This window comes from Dioscorea cayenensis, chromosome 5, assembly GCF_009730915.1.
Source record: "Dioscorea cayenensis subsp. rotundata cultivar TDr96_F1 chromosome 5, TDr96_F1_v2_PseudoChromosome.rev07_lg8_w22 25.fasta, whole genome shotgun sequence".
In the NCBI taxonomy this organism is placed as follows: domain Eukaryota; kingdom Viridiplantae; phylum Streptophyta; class Magnoliopsida; order Dioscoreales; family Dioscoreaceae; genus Dioscorea; species Dioscorea cayenensis.
The window spans coordinates 24,676,502-24,693,471 of record NC_052475.1 but is presented as its reverse complement, the minus strand read 5'-3'; the positions used below and the strand labels follow the sequence as shown (position 1 = coordinate 24,693,471).

The window sequence follows — 16,970 nt, the reverse complement described above, 5'->3', positions numbered from 1 at the left end:
TATATATAAAAAATAAAATCTGGTTTAGTATCAAATTCATGATATAAAACATACAAAGAAATATTATCATACTCTTATTAAATCTATGCAATTAACATTTAAACCACTCACTGAACCCATCGTCTCGCCTCGAGACGTGCTTACTGGCCAGCAGATTCCTTCCCCTTGGAAGATGACTCACCACCTAGAATCAAGTGAAGAATCTAAGAACCAATGCACACAAGAATGGAACTAAAATGCATGCAAATGCCTAGTCACATGTCGAACATGTAACACTAGGGTTTTAGAGGATAACGACGTCATTTTGGACCCAAACGACTTCAAATCAAAATAAAACAAGTTCCAATGAATTCTAAGAAAGAACGGCTTCGATCTGGACCAAAGAAATAGAAGAAAAGACCAAAGTTTTTCGGTGCTACAATGTTTTCCGAGTTACTACAGTAGCCCGCGGGTTTTGCTACAGTAAACCGGGACTTAATTAATGGTTTAACGACGATTTACAACTCCAAATCGCAAAATTTCTTCACAAACATACATATACATGAATCTCAAGATTGAGGGCTTCGATTTGAGTCCAAAAACAACTCAAACAAATATCGATTTCTAGGGTTTCAAATATTTTTGAAAATAATTAAATACGAAAAAAATATAAGGAGAAAACCTTAAATCGAAGCCTTACCAAGCTCAGGATAATGAGAGGAAGGAGATAGAAGCGTTGATTCGCCGAAGAAGCTCGCCGACCATTTTTTTTTAAAAATCAAACGTTCAGCCGAAACATGGAGAAGAAAAAAAATGAAAACAAGAGCAAGAAGTTAAGAAGGAAATGAGAGCCACGTCCTCTTATCCTCATCCAAATTCAGATTTTCCCTTTTTTTTTTAAACAAAAAAGGCAAATGACAAAATGCCCTTACTAAAGGAAATACAAGGAAATGAGTCCAAAAGACTGTTTTGCCCCTGGTTTTCTACTGATTTTCACACATAAGTACATAACCCACTGTGCAGTCATGCAAATATGCCACTAGTGCAAAATAACCATTTTGCCCCTAATGCATGCACAAAAAAACCTAAAAAGGCATGAGGTCAAAAATCAGGACAGGGTACCACAAAAATCCTCTACCAAAGATATAGGCATGTGACTCATCCATCTAGGTGTGTTGATAGACACAACTTCCAACATGGATGTGTTTATGACTGTATCTCTCAGGATGGGTTGTACGCTTCAACTCTATGTTGCATAGTTGAAGTCAAGAATAGGGATCTACATGGCATTAAGCATCACCAAATATTAACCCATGTAGCTTCCTTGAGCTTCAATTTTTTATAAAAATTTCTTTAAATTGCTCCAAAATTTTTTTTCCAAACGTGTAAATTATGGCTAGAGCACAAAATAAAAGCAAATTAAGTAGCAAAAACAACCAAATTCATCCAAAGAAGAAGCTAATTATTTTAAATAATAACTTAAAAATTATATACAAACAAACACTTATCAATGGCATACCTATTTGAAATAGTATTTAACATGATAATGTTTTTCTAACACTAATAATACCTTATTACTTGAGGCCAAGCTATGTTGCCTTATGTGGCCTAAATGATACTTTACACACTAATAACCCAAATCTTAAATTAATGACTAACTTGACAAATTGATCAGGGTCGTTTGGATCGTGGAATGTGAATGGTAATGAAAAGAATTGTAATGGTAATGGCCATAAATGGTAATAGGAAAAACTATGTTTGGTTAGTAGAAAATTTCATTGGGAATGAAAAAAAGAAAAAGAAGTATGTTGTAAAGTTACCATTTTGCCTTAGTGCAAATTAATAATATTGAAACATTACTTATTTTAAACTTTTTATTAATGAAATAATTTAAATATTATATATTTTTATTATTATCTTATATTAATTAAATAATTTATTATTATTATTTAAATTACTTACTACAAATAAGTATTATAAATATTTAGATATTATTGTCTATTTTAATAATTATAATTAAATATGTACGTTAAATAGTTCGTATTATGATTATTAATTTTAAAATTTAGAATTAAATATATATGTTAAATATGTTGTAATTAAATATTATGGGAGAAGGGTATTAATGTTTTTTCCTTTTAATTCCCATCTATTACCCCAAAATTTGGGGGTAATAAAGACTAATCATCTATTGCTTTGACCAGAGAATCCATTCTCATTCCCTACTTTCCCCAAACATGTGCTTCTCTTGATATATGTGTCCATTCCTATTTCTGGGTAATCAAAATTCCCATCCAAACGCACACTAAATTTGTTATAACCATTCTTTAGTATATTAGAAAGTTCAATAACTCAAACACCCAAATTAAGAATCCAAAGTAGGAAATTATTAATAATAGACTCTAATAAATAATACTAGACCCAACTAATTATGGGCAGCTCTCTATGCAAATGCTTTGGCAAATGCTTCGGCGGAGGAAAAGAAGCCAAAGTTCAAGTAGCCATGGAGAGCACTGGGGCTTTGGAGAAGGACTAGCCAGTCAGACTTCATCTTCGGCCATAGACGTTGTAGAATCCTTCTCGATACTGAGGCGGACAAGGTTGAACTACAACAAGCTCAGCAACATCTCGGAACTGGAACTCGAGTGCGAGTTATCAAACAACCCCCAACTCCTCAACACCATTAAAGAGTACGTCAGGATCAGCATCGATACTGAGAAATTATTCAGCTCTATCGACAAATGTGTCAAAGCAGCCAAATCCAGCGGCAACATCCTTTTGGAAATGGTCATGCTTTTTGACGAGGGTGGCGAGAGGAACTCGTCCGTAGTGATGGTTGAGGTTCTCAAAAAGTTTAAAGCCAATGACAACACTTTCCCTCAGATCGTTGATAAGTTTAGGAGCTCATGCAATGACCACATTTCCCGTGTCCAAACGCTCTCATAGCTCGAGAAAAAAAACTGGATCAAAACATCGGCATGGTGGAAACTTGTAAGGTAGTCAGGTCAATTGTTTGTTGTGCAACTATCTTGGGATTGTCAATAAGCTCTATTGTCCTTGCGTACATGGATAATCTGCTGGTGGCCGCGCTAGTCCTTCAATAAGAGAGAAAGGTGATTGAGCGGCTGGAAAGTGAGATTAGACTTCTTTTGAATAAGCTTAAGAGGTCGCTTGAAGGTCAGAGAGATAACATTGTTGCCCTACTGAAGCAAGCTGATAAAGAGCTGTGCAATATTAAAGCTCTTTGGCAGCAAACTTTTAGTGCCAATGAAACGCTCGACAGCATTAAAACGCGTGCTCATGAGTAGGTGGACGTTTGCATTAAATCGCTTGAGGAAAATATTGGGCTTTAAATAATGGATGAGGCTAAGCATGAGATCAAGACTGAGGTTGTATGTTTCTTGACATGTGGTAGCGATTTGAAGGAAGAGGGTGACTGGTGTCATTTTGACCTGAGCTCAGCCAAATTCCTTTTTTCTACCATCATGGGTGTTGGTGTATTTAATACTATGGCATGCCACTGCCGCCACTATTATTAAAAGAACTAAAGCTAAAGGAAAAAAGAAAACTAATTAGAAGAAGAGATTAAAACTCCGACAGAGTTCTTCGAGCCATTTCGGACGGTCCAAGCCCTGAGAGAATAGGGAAAGATGAGGGTTCGATCTGCCAAAGTGCACCAAAGCATCAGCAATTTGATTATTAGTCCGGGGTATAGTCTTAATATCAGAATAAGGAGGAGTTGAGAAGCTTCGATTTGAGGCTGTCAATATCATGTTTGAAGCGCCACACATCACAGATGTCAAAGTAATTTAGCAGGCGAGCAATTCCTGGACAATCACAAAGAATTTTATTAGGAAACCAGTTTTTAGAAATACATTGGCCTAGAGCAAAGTAAATGGCAACAATCTTTGCAGAGATTGGAGAATCAGTGTCAAAGCCCATAGATCTTGCAAGTAAGATTTGGCTAGTATTCAAGATAGTAATAAAACCTATTCCACAACTTATAAGAGAGTCAGTCCAATAAGCATCAGTATAGAGATTAATAGTGCTGAAAGGGCAAGAAGGGTTAGAATACTCCCTGATATTTTTACCAATTGAGTTGAAAAAATTCAAACAATAAGTCCAAGCTCGTGAGAAGATGGTGTGATACTTGGTCTGTCAACCTTTGATGATTAAATTGCAACACTCCTTCCAAATAATCCAAGCAATAGTGGCTATAAGAGCTTTGAAAAAAGCATCAGAATTTTTGGAAGTAAACCTCTTAGTGAGCCAAATATCATAACTAAACTCAATTAATATAATAGGATCAAAATTGAAAGAAGCACAAAGATTATTCTAACAAAGGGCAATTTATAGCAATTCCAAATAATATGGGAGGCAAATTCAGAGACCAAACCACAAGAATGATACTGGGTAGAGGGGCCAATATTTAGACCATATAGATAATCACCAGTAGGGAGTTTGCCATGGGCTAATTTCCAAATAAAAGTCTTAATACGGGGCAACACACTGAGCTTCCAGATATAATTCCAATATGGCCAGGGCTTAGGATCAGAAGAAACCAAGTAATCATAAATAGCAGAAGCTACAAAGGTTCATAGAGAACGAGGCCCCAAAACCCAGAGATTATGAGAATTAAAATAAACCTGATGTTATTGATCCACTCCTAATCTAAATTGTGACCAAAGATGTTATGAATAAGGGAGGAATTAAGATTCCCATTATGAATAAAATCAGAAAAATTTAGGATATCAAAAATCAGAATTCATGTTGAGTGAGATATGTAGGTTTAAACAAAATGGGAAGGTCCATGAAGCAAGGGTCCTTCCAAAAGTCCAGACCATCAGGATTAGCACTGAGAATTCTAAAATGCATTTTTAAGCACTGAGCATAATGATCGAGAAATAGATTTAAAGAACCAAGAGGATTTAGGAGGATAACCAAAAAATTAGGGATGCTGATTAAGATATTTATGATTAAAAATGTCCACCCAAATCTTGTTCTCAGAGTTTAAAATTGAGAAAATGTTCTTGACCATTAGAGAATGCCTAACATGCCTAGGGTTCTTGAGACGAAGCCCCCATCGGATTTTTTAAGTGTAGTAATAGTCCAATCAATAGTTTGTAAGCTATGATCATTGTTGCCATTACTCCAGAGAAAGGTTCTGGCAAGTTTGGAAATTTGGTCAAGAATAGTATCAAGAAGATCCAACCAATAGTTTGTAAGCTATGATCATTGTTGCCATTACTCCAGAGAAAGGTTCTGGCAAGTTTAGAAATTTGGTCAAGAATAGTATCAGGAAGATACATCATCGAAAGGAAATAATGAGGAAAAGAGAAGATGGAACTATTGAGGAGAGTGACTATGCCCGCAGTGGAAAGCGAAGCATGATTCCAAGCTTAAAAACTGTTTTGAACTTTGGAGATGAGAGTGTTAAATTGAGGAATGAGAATTATGTTTGGGGATATAGGAATACCAAGATAATTAGAGGAAAAAACTCTTGTTTGATTCCCAGAATGGAAGAAATGGATTTTGAATGTTTTTTATTACACCATGAAGGAAAATAGACAGCTGATTTGATAGGATTGAGCCTTTGACTAGTAATAGAATGGTACAAATTTGAGGCACAACAAACAATTACGAGCAGTCTTGCGAGTGGCTTTGGTGACCAGAAGAAGATCATCAGCAAACATCAGGTGATTGAAATAATGGGTAAGAGAGGGGTTTAAGCCTGGGACTAGAGAAAGGGAAAGAGCTTTGTTAAGAATGGCCGAAAGATTTTGAGTAACTAGGAAAAAAAGAAAGAGGGGGGGGGAGATGGGATCTCCTTGCCTTAATTCTCTACTACTAGTTATCCAAGGAGAACTTTGGCCATTAATAAGGAAAGAGAAAAAAGCAGAAGACACGCAAGCACAAATCCAAGCGATCCACAAATCCGGAAAACGCATTCTCTGGAGGGTAGCAATGACACATTCCATTCATCGGTAACAAAGTGCCACTGCCGCCACTTTGTTGCTGGTGTTGGTGAACTAGTAAATTATTCAATTAATATTTAACTATAAAATTAAGTTAAATAATAGTTGAATAATTTACTTATTTTAAATATTTAGTAATAATAATTAATATGTTTAATACTGAAGTTAAATGTTAATTTAAAATAGTTAATTAAATATAATTAAAATAAATTATTATCTATAATTTTTTAAAATAATTGAATTTAATTACCACTAAACATAACGGCGATAACGCAATCATCTTCTTCAAAATCATTTTATCACATCAGCATGAAAGTAATTTTACTCAGATCCTCTCTACATTTTTCATTCCATGCATCATTTCCATTATTGTTCTTATTTGACGAACCAAACGTATTCTATGGGTCCATTCATATAGGCTTATGTATTGCACCCACTACAAGAAAATTACTGTTTAGAAACAGTAATTTCCGTTTCTAATCCGTTGCTAAAGTCAATTAGCAACGGACTTTATCTGTTTCGAATACCCTTGTTTCGAATTTATATAGAAACTGGAAAATATTCTGTTTCTAAATTTAGAAACAAATTGGAAACGGAAAACATTATATTTCTAATTTTTGAAAAATTAAGGGTCTGTTTGGATAGACAAGAATTATGGCATAATCAGTACAATATGCTATAATTTTTCATTTTCTGAGAATTATGTCATAATGGCTGTTTGGGTATTTATTTTACACTATAATACAGGTATTATGGCATACAAAAATATTCCACTAAGAGTGGAATATTTTTTTATTGTAAAAAGTCTCTTTCTTTTTTATCCAGCCATCGACCATCGGTCCACTGGTGGTTAGGCCTCCCTCTAGCTACCCGCCGACGGTCCGTCAGGCCAACAGCTACCGGTCACCGGTCTATCGGCGGTCCGGCCAGCCTCTGGTGAAACACCGGTGGTCTAGTCGGCCTTCGGTGATGAGCCACAGGTCCACCGGCCGTTTGGTCGTCGATCGATCGGCCTACGTAATTTTTTTATTTTGTTAACGAAACACTCATTCTAAAATAATAAAATGTGTTATAATTTCTGTAATAGTCATTTACAATTCCTACGTAATAAAATTATGTCATATTTTTTTATTTTGCAGCCAAACATGCCCTAAAACAGAATAAAATGTGTTGCTAATCCGTTCTAAGTTACAAAAATAAAAACGGATTCCAAACAGAATATTTTCTGTTTTATTTTTGTTCCCCTATTAGAAACAATAGCTTTTTTGTTCCTAATTCGTTCCTAAAGTTTTTTTAAAATTAAAAAAACAATATTCAAACAAATAAATCCGTTTGTAATCCGTTTCTAACATTTAAGTCAATAAAATAAAATAAAAATTATATCCCTAATTTTTTTTAAAAACCTGTTACATAAATTTTTAACCTAGAACACCAACAAATAAAATAAACTCATCAATTCATACAAAAAGAAATATTTAAGTATATATGTTCAACACAAAAATAATAAGTATACGACAAATACAACTATAAGTCAACATCATGATCAGCCAAGAATCTGGGTTGTGAGTCTTGTGTGGTAAACTCATGATCATGAAGAATCCTCCTCTCAAAACTCATCATCATGTCCTTCATTTGACGATCATCTCCGCATCGATATTGGTTCCTCTCCTCTTTTATTTCAAGCAAACTTTGTTGAAGCTCCTTGTTATTATCTTGTACTTGGCCAAGCGTCTGTTGAAGCCTCTCCTCACGATCAGATGATTGAACCCTCTCACATTCACCTGAGAAATCTGCCCAATAAAATAAATCCAGGCCTCTTCAGCACTCAAGTTACAGTCCATGGGTTTCATTCCAGTTGTCACCCAAAGTCTTCAATGCATTGGCCTGTTGAGAATCAAAATACTCACGCGGATCCTGTAACGCAAGTTATATACCTTGTGACTTATTGTGGAACATTACAAGCTGTTAAGAACTTGACATACAGTCATCTCTAAGCACCTTTATGCAGAGTGGTGCAACTGGAAAACTTCGAGGTGCTTGAAGATCCTCGATTTCAGTCATACGACAAACCCTCTCTGACTTTTCCATGTGCACATTCTCATCAGAATTTTCAGTAGACAACCCTGCATAGAAATAAAGTGAGCATCAGAAGAGAACAGAGAAACAAATCCAACAGTACGAGAAAGAATGAAAATGCATTGAAAAATTCATTCTAACCCTGTTTGGACCTTGCAAGTGCTTCAGCCATTGTTCTTGTGTCTCCCAACTCAACATCTGTATGCACATAAAAAGCACATGGTCACACATCACACACTTGTTATCACATGGATAAAGACTTAGCCTTGTGCTGAAAATGGAAGTCTAAATATTAATACATCAGTATTCAAGCAACAAGTGCACCTGTCGAAAGAGAACTAGGCAGTGCCCTCAGAAAATATAAGTTCTTATCATCCAACATTTCCCTAATGCCTAAACCCCCCTACAATGAAGTTCAAGAAACTTTTGAATGTTTTAGGCCCCATTAACAGAGTGATGATGAAAAACCTTTTTTCATGACCAAGTAGGGAGTACTTGATTCAGGACAATCAAAGAGGAACGTAACCAGAATCTCAAAATAGGAAGCGTGCAAGTTTTTGCAACCACATGTTAACAGGAAAAAAGGTTGCTAAGTATTCTAGGTGATTGTTAAGCCAAGAAACATATCCAATGATTAGATAACAAAACCATTAGGAATAGAACTAATTGTTTAGAAAAGCAAAAGCTCAACGTACATCCACTGCACATGATGGAAAAGTCTTGACAAAGAACTGGTCAGAGAGAAGATTGAGGGCTTCAAGTAAACAATTGGACAAAGACAATCATTTGCAAAAAGTTATTAGAAAAAATGCAGCACTTTCGACCATGTCTAAATTATATTTCACATGATACATAATTTACTGCAAATACCTAATGTCCTTGCTTCAAGAACAACAGACCCATACCTATTAAGATCCTGGGACAGGGTCCTCCTTGAAAACTCATTATCGCCTTCAACAGTCTCCTTGCTTCCATCACGAAGAATTCCATGATCCTATATACAAAATAATCATAAAATATAACTAACCCCCCAAAGAGTTAAGTGACAAAACAAAGTTTTACATAGAGACATGGGAAGAACAGAAACAATGCTATACAACTCAAAGAATGGAGACGAAGATTATTTCCTCAATGTAATACTACTTACAAAGAATCAAGAAAATGTTCTCATGAGAGTAGTTTCAAGCAAACTTTAGAGAGAGCAATGAAAAATAAAAGTATATGATGTCTTTCTTTATGGTCATTTGAGCCAACCAGTAGAACAAGTGTCCAACAGAAGCAAATGAGGAATATACAAGAGCTTGATTAAATGAACAGAAAAAAAAAGAATTTATAAAAAAAAAGGGTGCATACTTGATGAATAGTCTCGGCAGTCAAGCTAAATGTAACTTTATTGGTCTGCAAAGTAACTGTTATGCACACAAGTGGTGAGAAGAGCGTGTCACCAAAAGACCGGTCTAGTGGTGAAGGATGCTCACCACTTATATGCACACAAGGAGTCCATCTCATAGCCGATGTGGGACTAAAAGGGTTAGTTCATTTGCAATCATTACATTACCCCACCGATCAAGACACTGACGCCCTCGTCAGTCCGGTTAATCTGGGCGCCTGACCAACAGTACTTCACTCAGGGCACTTAACTTGCCTCTTGATCACTTGGAAGTGATTTATAGTACAAATGAAGTTTGTATCGCTGGTTTCTAGATAATTTCAACAAAATTGACATCACAGAGCTTTGGATGTATTTATCATCCAAGTCAATCTCAAACTTGCTCTAAGAAAATAAATAAATACATAATTACTTAGTTAAAAATATATAAACCAATTTTATAGAATTTAATACTTTGCTCTTACCTTAAGCCTTTCCATGGCATGATTCTTATCATCATTAGTCATACCTTTCCATTTTGTTGGAACTGGGATAAATTGTCGAGAAATCAATCCAATTTCATAAGACAATTTCGCTGATTGAACTTCTGAAACTGGTCTACCTTTACCTTTTGGAATATCTATCACCATTTTATTATTTCCTTTAATAAATTTTTCTAGCCCCAAGCCTCTAGTCGGGCCACGCACCCTTTTAGGCGGAATAATGGTTGCTACATCTATTTGAATAAAAAATAACAAAAAAATACATCATCAATATTTTTAAATAAAATTATATTTTCCGATGGAAAAGAAACAAAAATAAAACAACCATGAATAATGATATCTTAATTCAAAATAATATAAAGAATCAATTTCAATGCTAGCAATGATTCTATAATACTAAAAATTTTCAACTATGCATACCATTTGAGTTGACATCTACTGAAACTTGATGAGGTTGAAGAACTTGCTCATTTGGCAAATTTTGTTCCGAGATTGTTGAAGGTTGTCCCGATTGTTCATTATTTTGCGTTTGTTGTATAACTCTTTTTTCACTTCTAAATCTCAACCCGGGTGCCATCCTACATAGAGCAATATTCAATATAAATTAAATATAATCAAATAGAAGAATACAACATTCAAAAAAACAAATAATAATAGAAGTCTAGATGAATTAATAGGTGTTTAGAGAATAAATATATTGAGTTTGAGGAGACAACAATAACAAATTAATTTGAAATTGAGAAATCAATGTTTAATTGGAGGAGTTGATTATAGTGCACTTACAACAACTAGTGGGATGACATGACTTAAACAGTTCTAAGGTTCTCATAGTACATAGATATAATATAAATATGATAATGTACTTGGAGATATATATATATATATATATATATATATATATATATATATATATATATATATATATATATATATATATATATATAATACATGGTTCATCATATCCATGATAGAAGAGAATGAAAGATTCATTTAATGGAGTAAACATCATTTAAGGTAGAAATTGATTTTCAAGATTCAAAGGTATATTTCATAAAAAAACATCATTGAAATTACCGGTACTTCTAAATGCTTTTAGAAATCAAAATAATATAACTTTAATTCATACCTTGTCTTCTTTTAATGAAGTGTTGTCTTTGGAGAAAATTTTCAACAACTCTCTTGCATAGCCAATGAAGAAGATGAATTGTGAAGAGAAGAAGAGTTTTTTTTTATATATATAAGTTACGATAGCATTGGGTGAAATTTAGGAAGGGCTAGATTTATCCTAATTTGTACAAATTTTTAGAAATCATTTTTGGTAGGAGTGGAGAAATAGTAAAAATGAAGATATGAGAAGATTAGGTAAAAGTTAGAGAATTAAAGAAAGGCATATCATAATTAATACAAATTCTTAGGATCTTGATTATACAAAATTTTATCAATGAATTTTGGCAAGAGTGGAGAAAATATGCATATTGCTAGAGGTAACAAATTATTTTATTTATACTTACAAATTGATAGCAAAATCACATATTAAATAATCTTTTGCAAAAAAAAAATACTAAGAACTTGGGTAAACCCACACCTTATTAGGATATTTCATGGTGACATTTGTTAATTATTTAATTCTCTGCTTTTATTTGCTCATATGAATTTTAATCTAGAGAATAATACAAATAATGCAGTTCATAACCTTATAAATTTTGTTCATCTCCATTACCATTATGTAATTTTGCATTAATATAATTTAATAAGCACAGGAAAAGGCCATACCTCGGAAATATAGGACATTATTGGGTACTGTATACATGTAATTTTTTTATATAATTTTTAATATATAAAATTAGATATTATCAACATTAGGATTATTTTCTAATGTTGATAATATATAAATGATAGCATTATAGGATATTTTCTAGACATGGTCGGTTAGATTTTTCATTATCAAAGTTTTTATTTGTTATTTTTTTCAATAATTACATGTAATTTTTATATAATTTTTTAATATAAATTATTAGATATTATCAACATTAGGATTATTTTTTATTTTTAATAAGTGGTGCCCTTGATGTCATATTTATTTTTTTCAATAATTACATATAATTTTTATATAATTTTTTAATATAAATGATTAGATATTACCAACATTAGGATTATTTTTATTTTTAATAAGTGGTGCCCTTGATGTCATATCCACTGTTTCAATTTTTTTATTTTAATTAGTGTTATATCTATTTATTTTATTTTATAATTTAATTGTTTTTATTTTCATATAAGATTTTTATGATGCCATTGTAGAAGGACATTATTAGATATTGTAAAACAAAAATTTTTCATATCAAAGTTTTTATTTGTTATTTTTTTGTCAATAATAACATGTAATTTTTATATAGTTTTTAATATAGATGATTAGATATCATAAAACTAGGATTATTTTTTATTTTTAATAAGTGGTACCTTATGTGATATCTACTATTTCAATTTTATATTTTAATTGATATCATATCAATTTGTCTTATTTTATAATTTAATTGCTTGAATTTTCATATAAGATTTTTATGATGGAATTATAGAAGGACATTATTGGGTATTGAAAAAAAAAATTGATTATAAAAGTTTTTTATTTGTTATTTTTTCAATAATTACATGAATTTTTTATATAATTTTTTACTATAGATGATTAGATATTACAAGCACTTGGATTATTTTTTATTTTTAGTTAAAGTTAGTTATTTTTTAAAATGACAACATTTGCACAGTTTGTAATAAAAGGATAACATTTATTTAATATTTATAAATTATTTTGAAACAGTATTTGTTAAAGCTAAAAAAATTTTATAAATTAATTTTTGAGGTAAATTTTCCTATTAAATTTTAAGGTTTGTGATTCTTTATACTATTGACAAGATTGGGAATTGATCTCGTCTCTTATGTAGCATGAAAATGTGTGATATATTTATAAAATCTGTGTGTTCGTTAGACATGTGACTTGTCCACTTCATTAAAAAAATTTAAAATAAATTATTAATTTTTATATATTTTTTAATTTAGTTTGTTTATGCAACTATATATGAATACCTACATTACATTATCGAATATTATATTATCCATCTCTCTTTAATGTAAAGTTAGCAACCCTTTATTTTATTTCTAATTCAACCATTAATCTCAATGATAAGTACATTGGTTAAATGAAAATGATATATCATTTATGACAAAAACTTATTGTCATGCATTAATTAAATTAATGTGATATTATGTAATTTCTTATAAAAATGTTATATGTATGTGTGACAAGTGAGATTGTCCTAAATTCTTATACTTTAGTAACTTATATACACATCACAGTATAATTAAGATGTATGACAATACCAAAAGGTCATTTATAATGTACAATGTTATTAGTGATATAATGTCAAAATCTGTTTAAAACAATGACATTATATTTTCATCATAAACAATGCAATACCTTAATGATAGAATGGGAGTATCACTAAAAAACGTTACCCGCCATCTACAATTTGAGGGAAAATTTGGCGCCACACATTTTGCGACGCTATTGATAAAACGCCAAAATTTGTTTACAAAAAATGACGTTACATATTGTCCACAAACAATGTAATACGTTGATGACAACAGGAGAGTGCCACAAAATATTTTTAGTGTCACTAAAAATTATTACCCTCAATCTTCATTTGGAGGGAAAATTTGGTGCTACACATTATTTGACGCTAGTGATAAAACGTCAAAATTTTCTTAGGAAACATGACGTTATATATTCATCACACATAATGCAATATGTTGATGACGAAATAAGAGGGTCACAAAATATTGTTAGTGTCACAAAAAAAAATTACTCTCCATCTTCATTTTGAGGGAAAATTTGGCCCCATACATTTTGTGACGCTAGTGATAAAACGTCAAAATCTTTTTTAAAAAAAATACGTTATATTTTCGTCACAATTAATGTAATACATGGATGACCAAAATAGAGAGTCACAAAATATTGTTAATGTCACTAAAGAAATTTCCCTCCATCTTCATTTAAGTGAAAATTTGGCGCCATGCATTATGTGACACTTCAAGGTGATTTTCTCAAACATCGTCACATACAATATTATGTTTTGTGGAATTGAGTGACAATTTATGATGTTTGTCACAATATGTGTATCTGTTGTGACGGTTTCAAAATCTGTCATGTAGAAAACCGTCACTAATCATCAAATTTGTTGTAGAATTATATAAACTGATAATCTCTCATTTTTATAAAAGTTGCAATTTATCCACTGTTTTAATTTTTTTAAAATATTTTTTAAAGAAAGCTATCAAGGGAAAACATAAGAATCTATGTCATATTTTTAGTTTGTTGGGAAAAAAGTGTATGTCATTTTTTTTTACAAAATTAATAAATCACAATTTAATAAAATAAAATAAAATAAAAGACTTATTTTTCACAAAAAATGTATGTCACTGGATAGATTATTTGTGGAATGGATTTTCACTTTTTCAAATTTGTGAATGTTATTTAATGTGAATGTTATTTAATAAGGACCCAAGTGTACATGCCGATTATATAATAAAGTGTGCGTGAAAGTAGGATGTCGGTCCATGGGGAAAAAAATAAGATTATTAGTAGTAACCCTAATTTCAAGAATTAGCCTAAACAATTGAGTGATGTGTGCGAATAAAAAAAGTAAAAACGAAAAATACAAAATAAAGTAAGAGGGAATCAGGGGAGGAGATGATGTCTGAGCATAATATTCCTCTAGGGCTTGATAAAGTGTAGGACAAAAGCTGTCTAAGTATATTTGCAATCCTATTTGAACAAAGAGGTTTTTTGAATCATACTAAACCCCTCGGTAGAGGATGAAAAATAACTGAATCGATGCAGAGTTGATAAATTTATCCACACAATCGTATTAACACTTTATGAAACCTCGCTGTGGGTTAATGAGAATTTCTTAAATAGATAATCTCTCTTATGAGGAGAGATTACCCTTTATCCGAATACAGAGTAGAGATATGATTTTTTCTAAAATCTACTCCACATGATTGCAAAGAGCACGGAGATTACTTATTAACTCACTCGGAAGAATTGAGAGAGACGGGTCTCCAAAGTACCCTATGTCTAGGCTTACTACAAATTCTCTCTAATCACAGTATGTTTATGCTTGGTGAGAATTTTTTTCTAGTCACAAAGCACATCAAATATGATAATTAGGGCTTTCTTCACAATAAAAATCATACATTCAAACACGCAATTAGATTCAAATAAAATGGATTGCAATAAGGAAAACATGTAAATCACATGAGTCCAACAACCAATGTCAAAAGATAAACTCTAGAGTCCACTATATCTAAGCATCAAACAAATTAGCCCTCCATCAATGGAGTGAAAATTTTCAAACAACAACACATGATGAGAGACATTGAAAGCAATAAAAACCCCCGCTCAATCATGCCAGAGATGAATTACCAGAGAAACCCTAGATAAGCTTCCACTAACACTACCAAGATGAGCTTGACGACTGCGATCAACTCTCCCCTTGAATGTGGATCCAAATCTCCTCCTAGATTAACCCCTTGAGCTCTGGAGATTCTTCTCCTTTCTCCCCTTGCTTCACTTCAAAGAAATAAGTAAAAGAAATCCAAGGATTGCCCTAAAATCCGTATCATATCTATTTATACTCGGCTTTTTATGGGCTGTTTACGAGAGTAAGGGCGTGGCTGTAAGGAACTGGAGAAGATCGGTTGCGAGTCTTAGGGGAACACTTACGGTCATAAGTTCCATCTGTATGGTTATCTATTTGTGTTATAGTCTAGCTTATAGTAGTAAAGGCTGGACTGTAAGCTTTACTATGCTGCACATTCCGATCGCCCTTACCGGCATAAGCTCTGGTTGTAAGCTACCATGGATGGTCTTTACGGGCGTAAGTCCTGCTCGTAATGTCCTCTAATTTGGCTCTAAAGTTCTCTTTATAGTCATAAGAATGCCCACAAGGTTCTCTACAAAGTGCTTATGACCGTAAGCTAGGCCGTAAGCTATCCGTAAGCTGCCCGTAAGCCATCCAGTTTGCCTTGACCTTATTTAGTTGATATCAAGAGAGCTCTATCTTCTTCGTTTAGGGTCCAGAATACTTTTTTTTATTCTCTCTCATCTTTAAATGTTGCCCAAGATAGAGGGGTGGGGAAAGAGAATCCCTGTCCGGGATACCCAAACGGGTAGGCCTGCAAACGAACTAAGCCGTTTGCGAGCTACTCGAAGCTCAGCTTGACAAAAGCCCATTCGATAAGTAAATGAGCTAAGCTCGAGCTTAACTTTAAGCTTGAATAGTTAATCGAGTCGAGCTTGAGCCACACACTACTTGGGAAAAAAAATTGGTATAATACACTAATTAGTATCTCTACTTTCTCACTCTACCCTTTTAATCCCTCTACTTGAATATGATCTTTTTAGTCCTTCAACTCTATTTTTTAGGCAAATCAAGTCCAACCATTGAAGATTGTTAAGTTTTCTATTAGGTTTGTTTGATGTGGAATTTTGATAAATAAAATATTATTAAAAAATTAAAAATGCGGATAAAAACAAGGATCCTTCGAGGGCATGAGCACCCCACCAATGCCTCCGGCACTCAGAAAAAAATTTACCGAAATTTGTTTTCTTTTCCCACACCTAGACCGCGCACCAATATGGAGCCACCTTGACTATTGTCAGCTTTCCACCTTGGAACCCTACCCTCACGGCAAGGGAACGTGATTGGTGTGGAGGAGAGGATTTGCTTTTGAAATAGTTCAAGAAAGAGTCGTATTATTTCCTTACATCTTTGTTCTTTTGAATTCATTCACTTTGATAGCTGGTTTTGAATGTCGTGTAACAATATCTTCTTCAACCAGCCCCCACCACCATTTACACTGAGGGGCCCATTTGTAACTACTAAAGAATTACTTATACACCTGCTTATATGCACTTACTTGCTTCCCGTGATAGATTGAAGTGCAATCTTCTTGGAGACAGGGAGATGAAGTGAGGGAAGGACGGATGAAGCAAGATGATCAGAGAGAGACTTG

The 16,970-nt window shown here is 33.0% G+C and overlaps 1 pseudogene; it reads right to left on the bottom strand.

Moving 5' to 3' along the window:
* Positions 1 to 7,614: 7,614 nt before the first annotated feature.
* Positions 7,615 to 9,662, bottom strand: LOC120262149 (annotated as a pseudogene).
* Between the last annotated feature and the right edge of the window lie 7,308 nt (positions 9,663 to 16,970).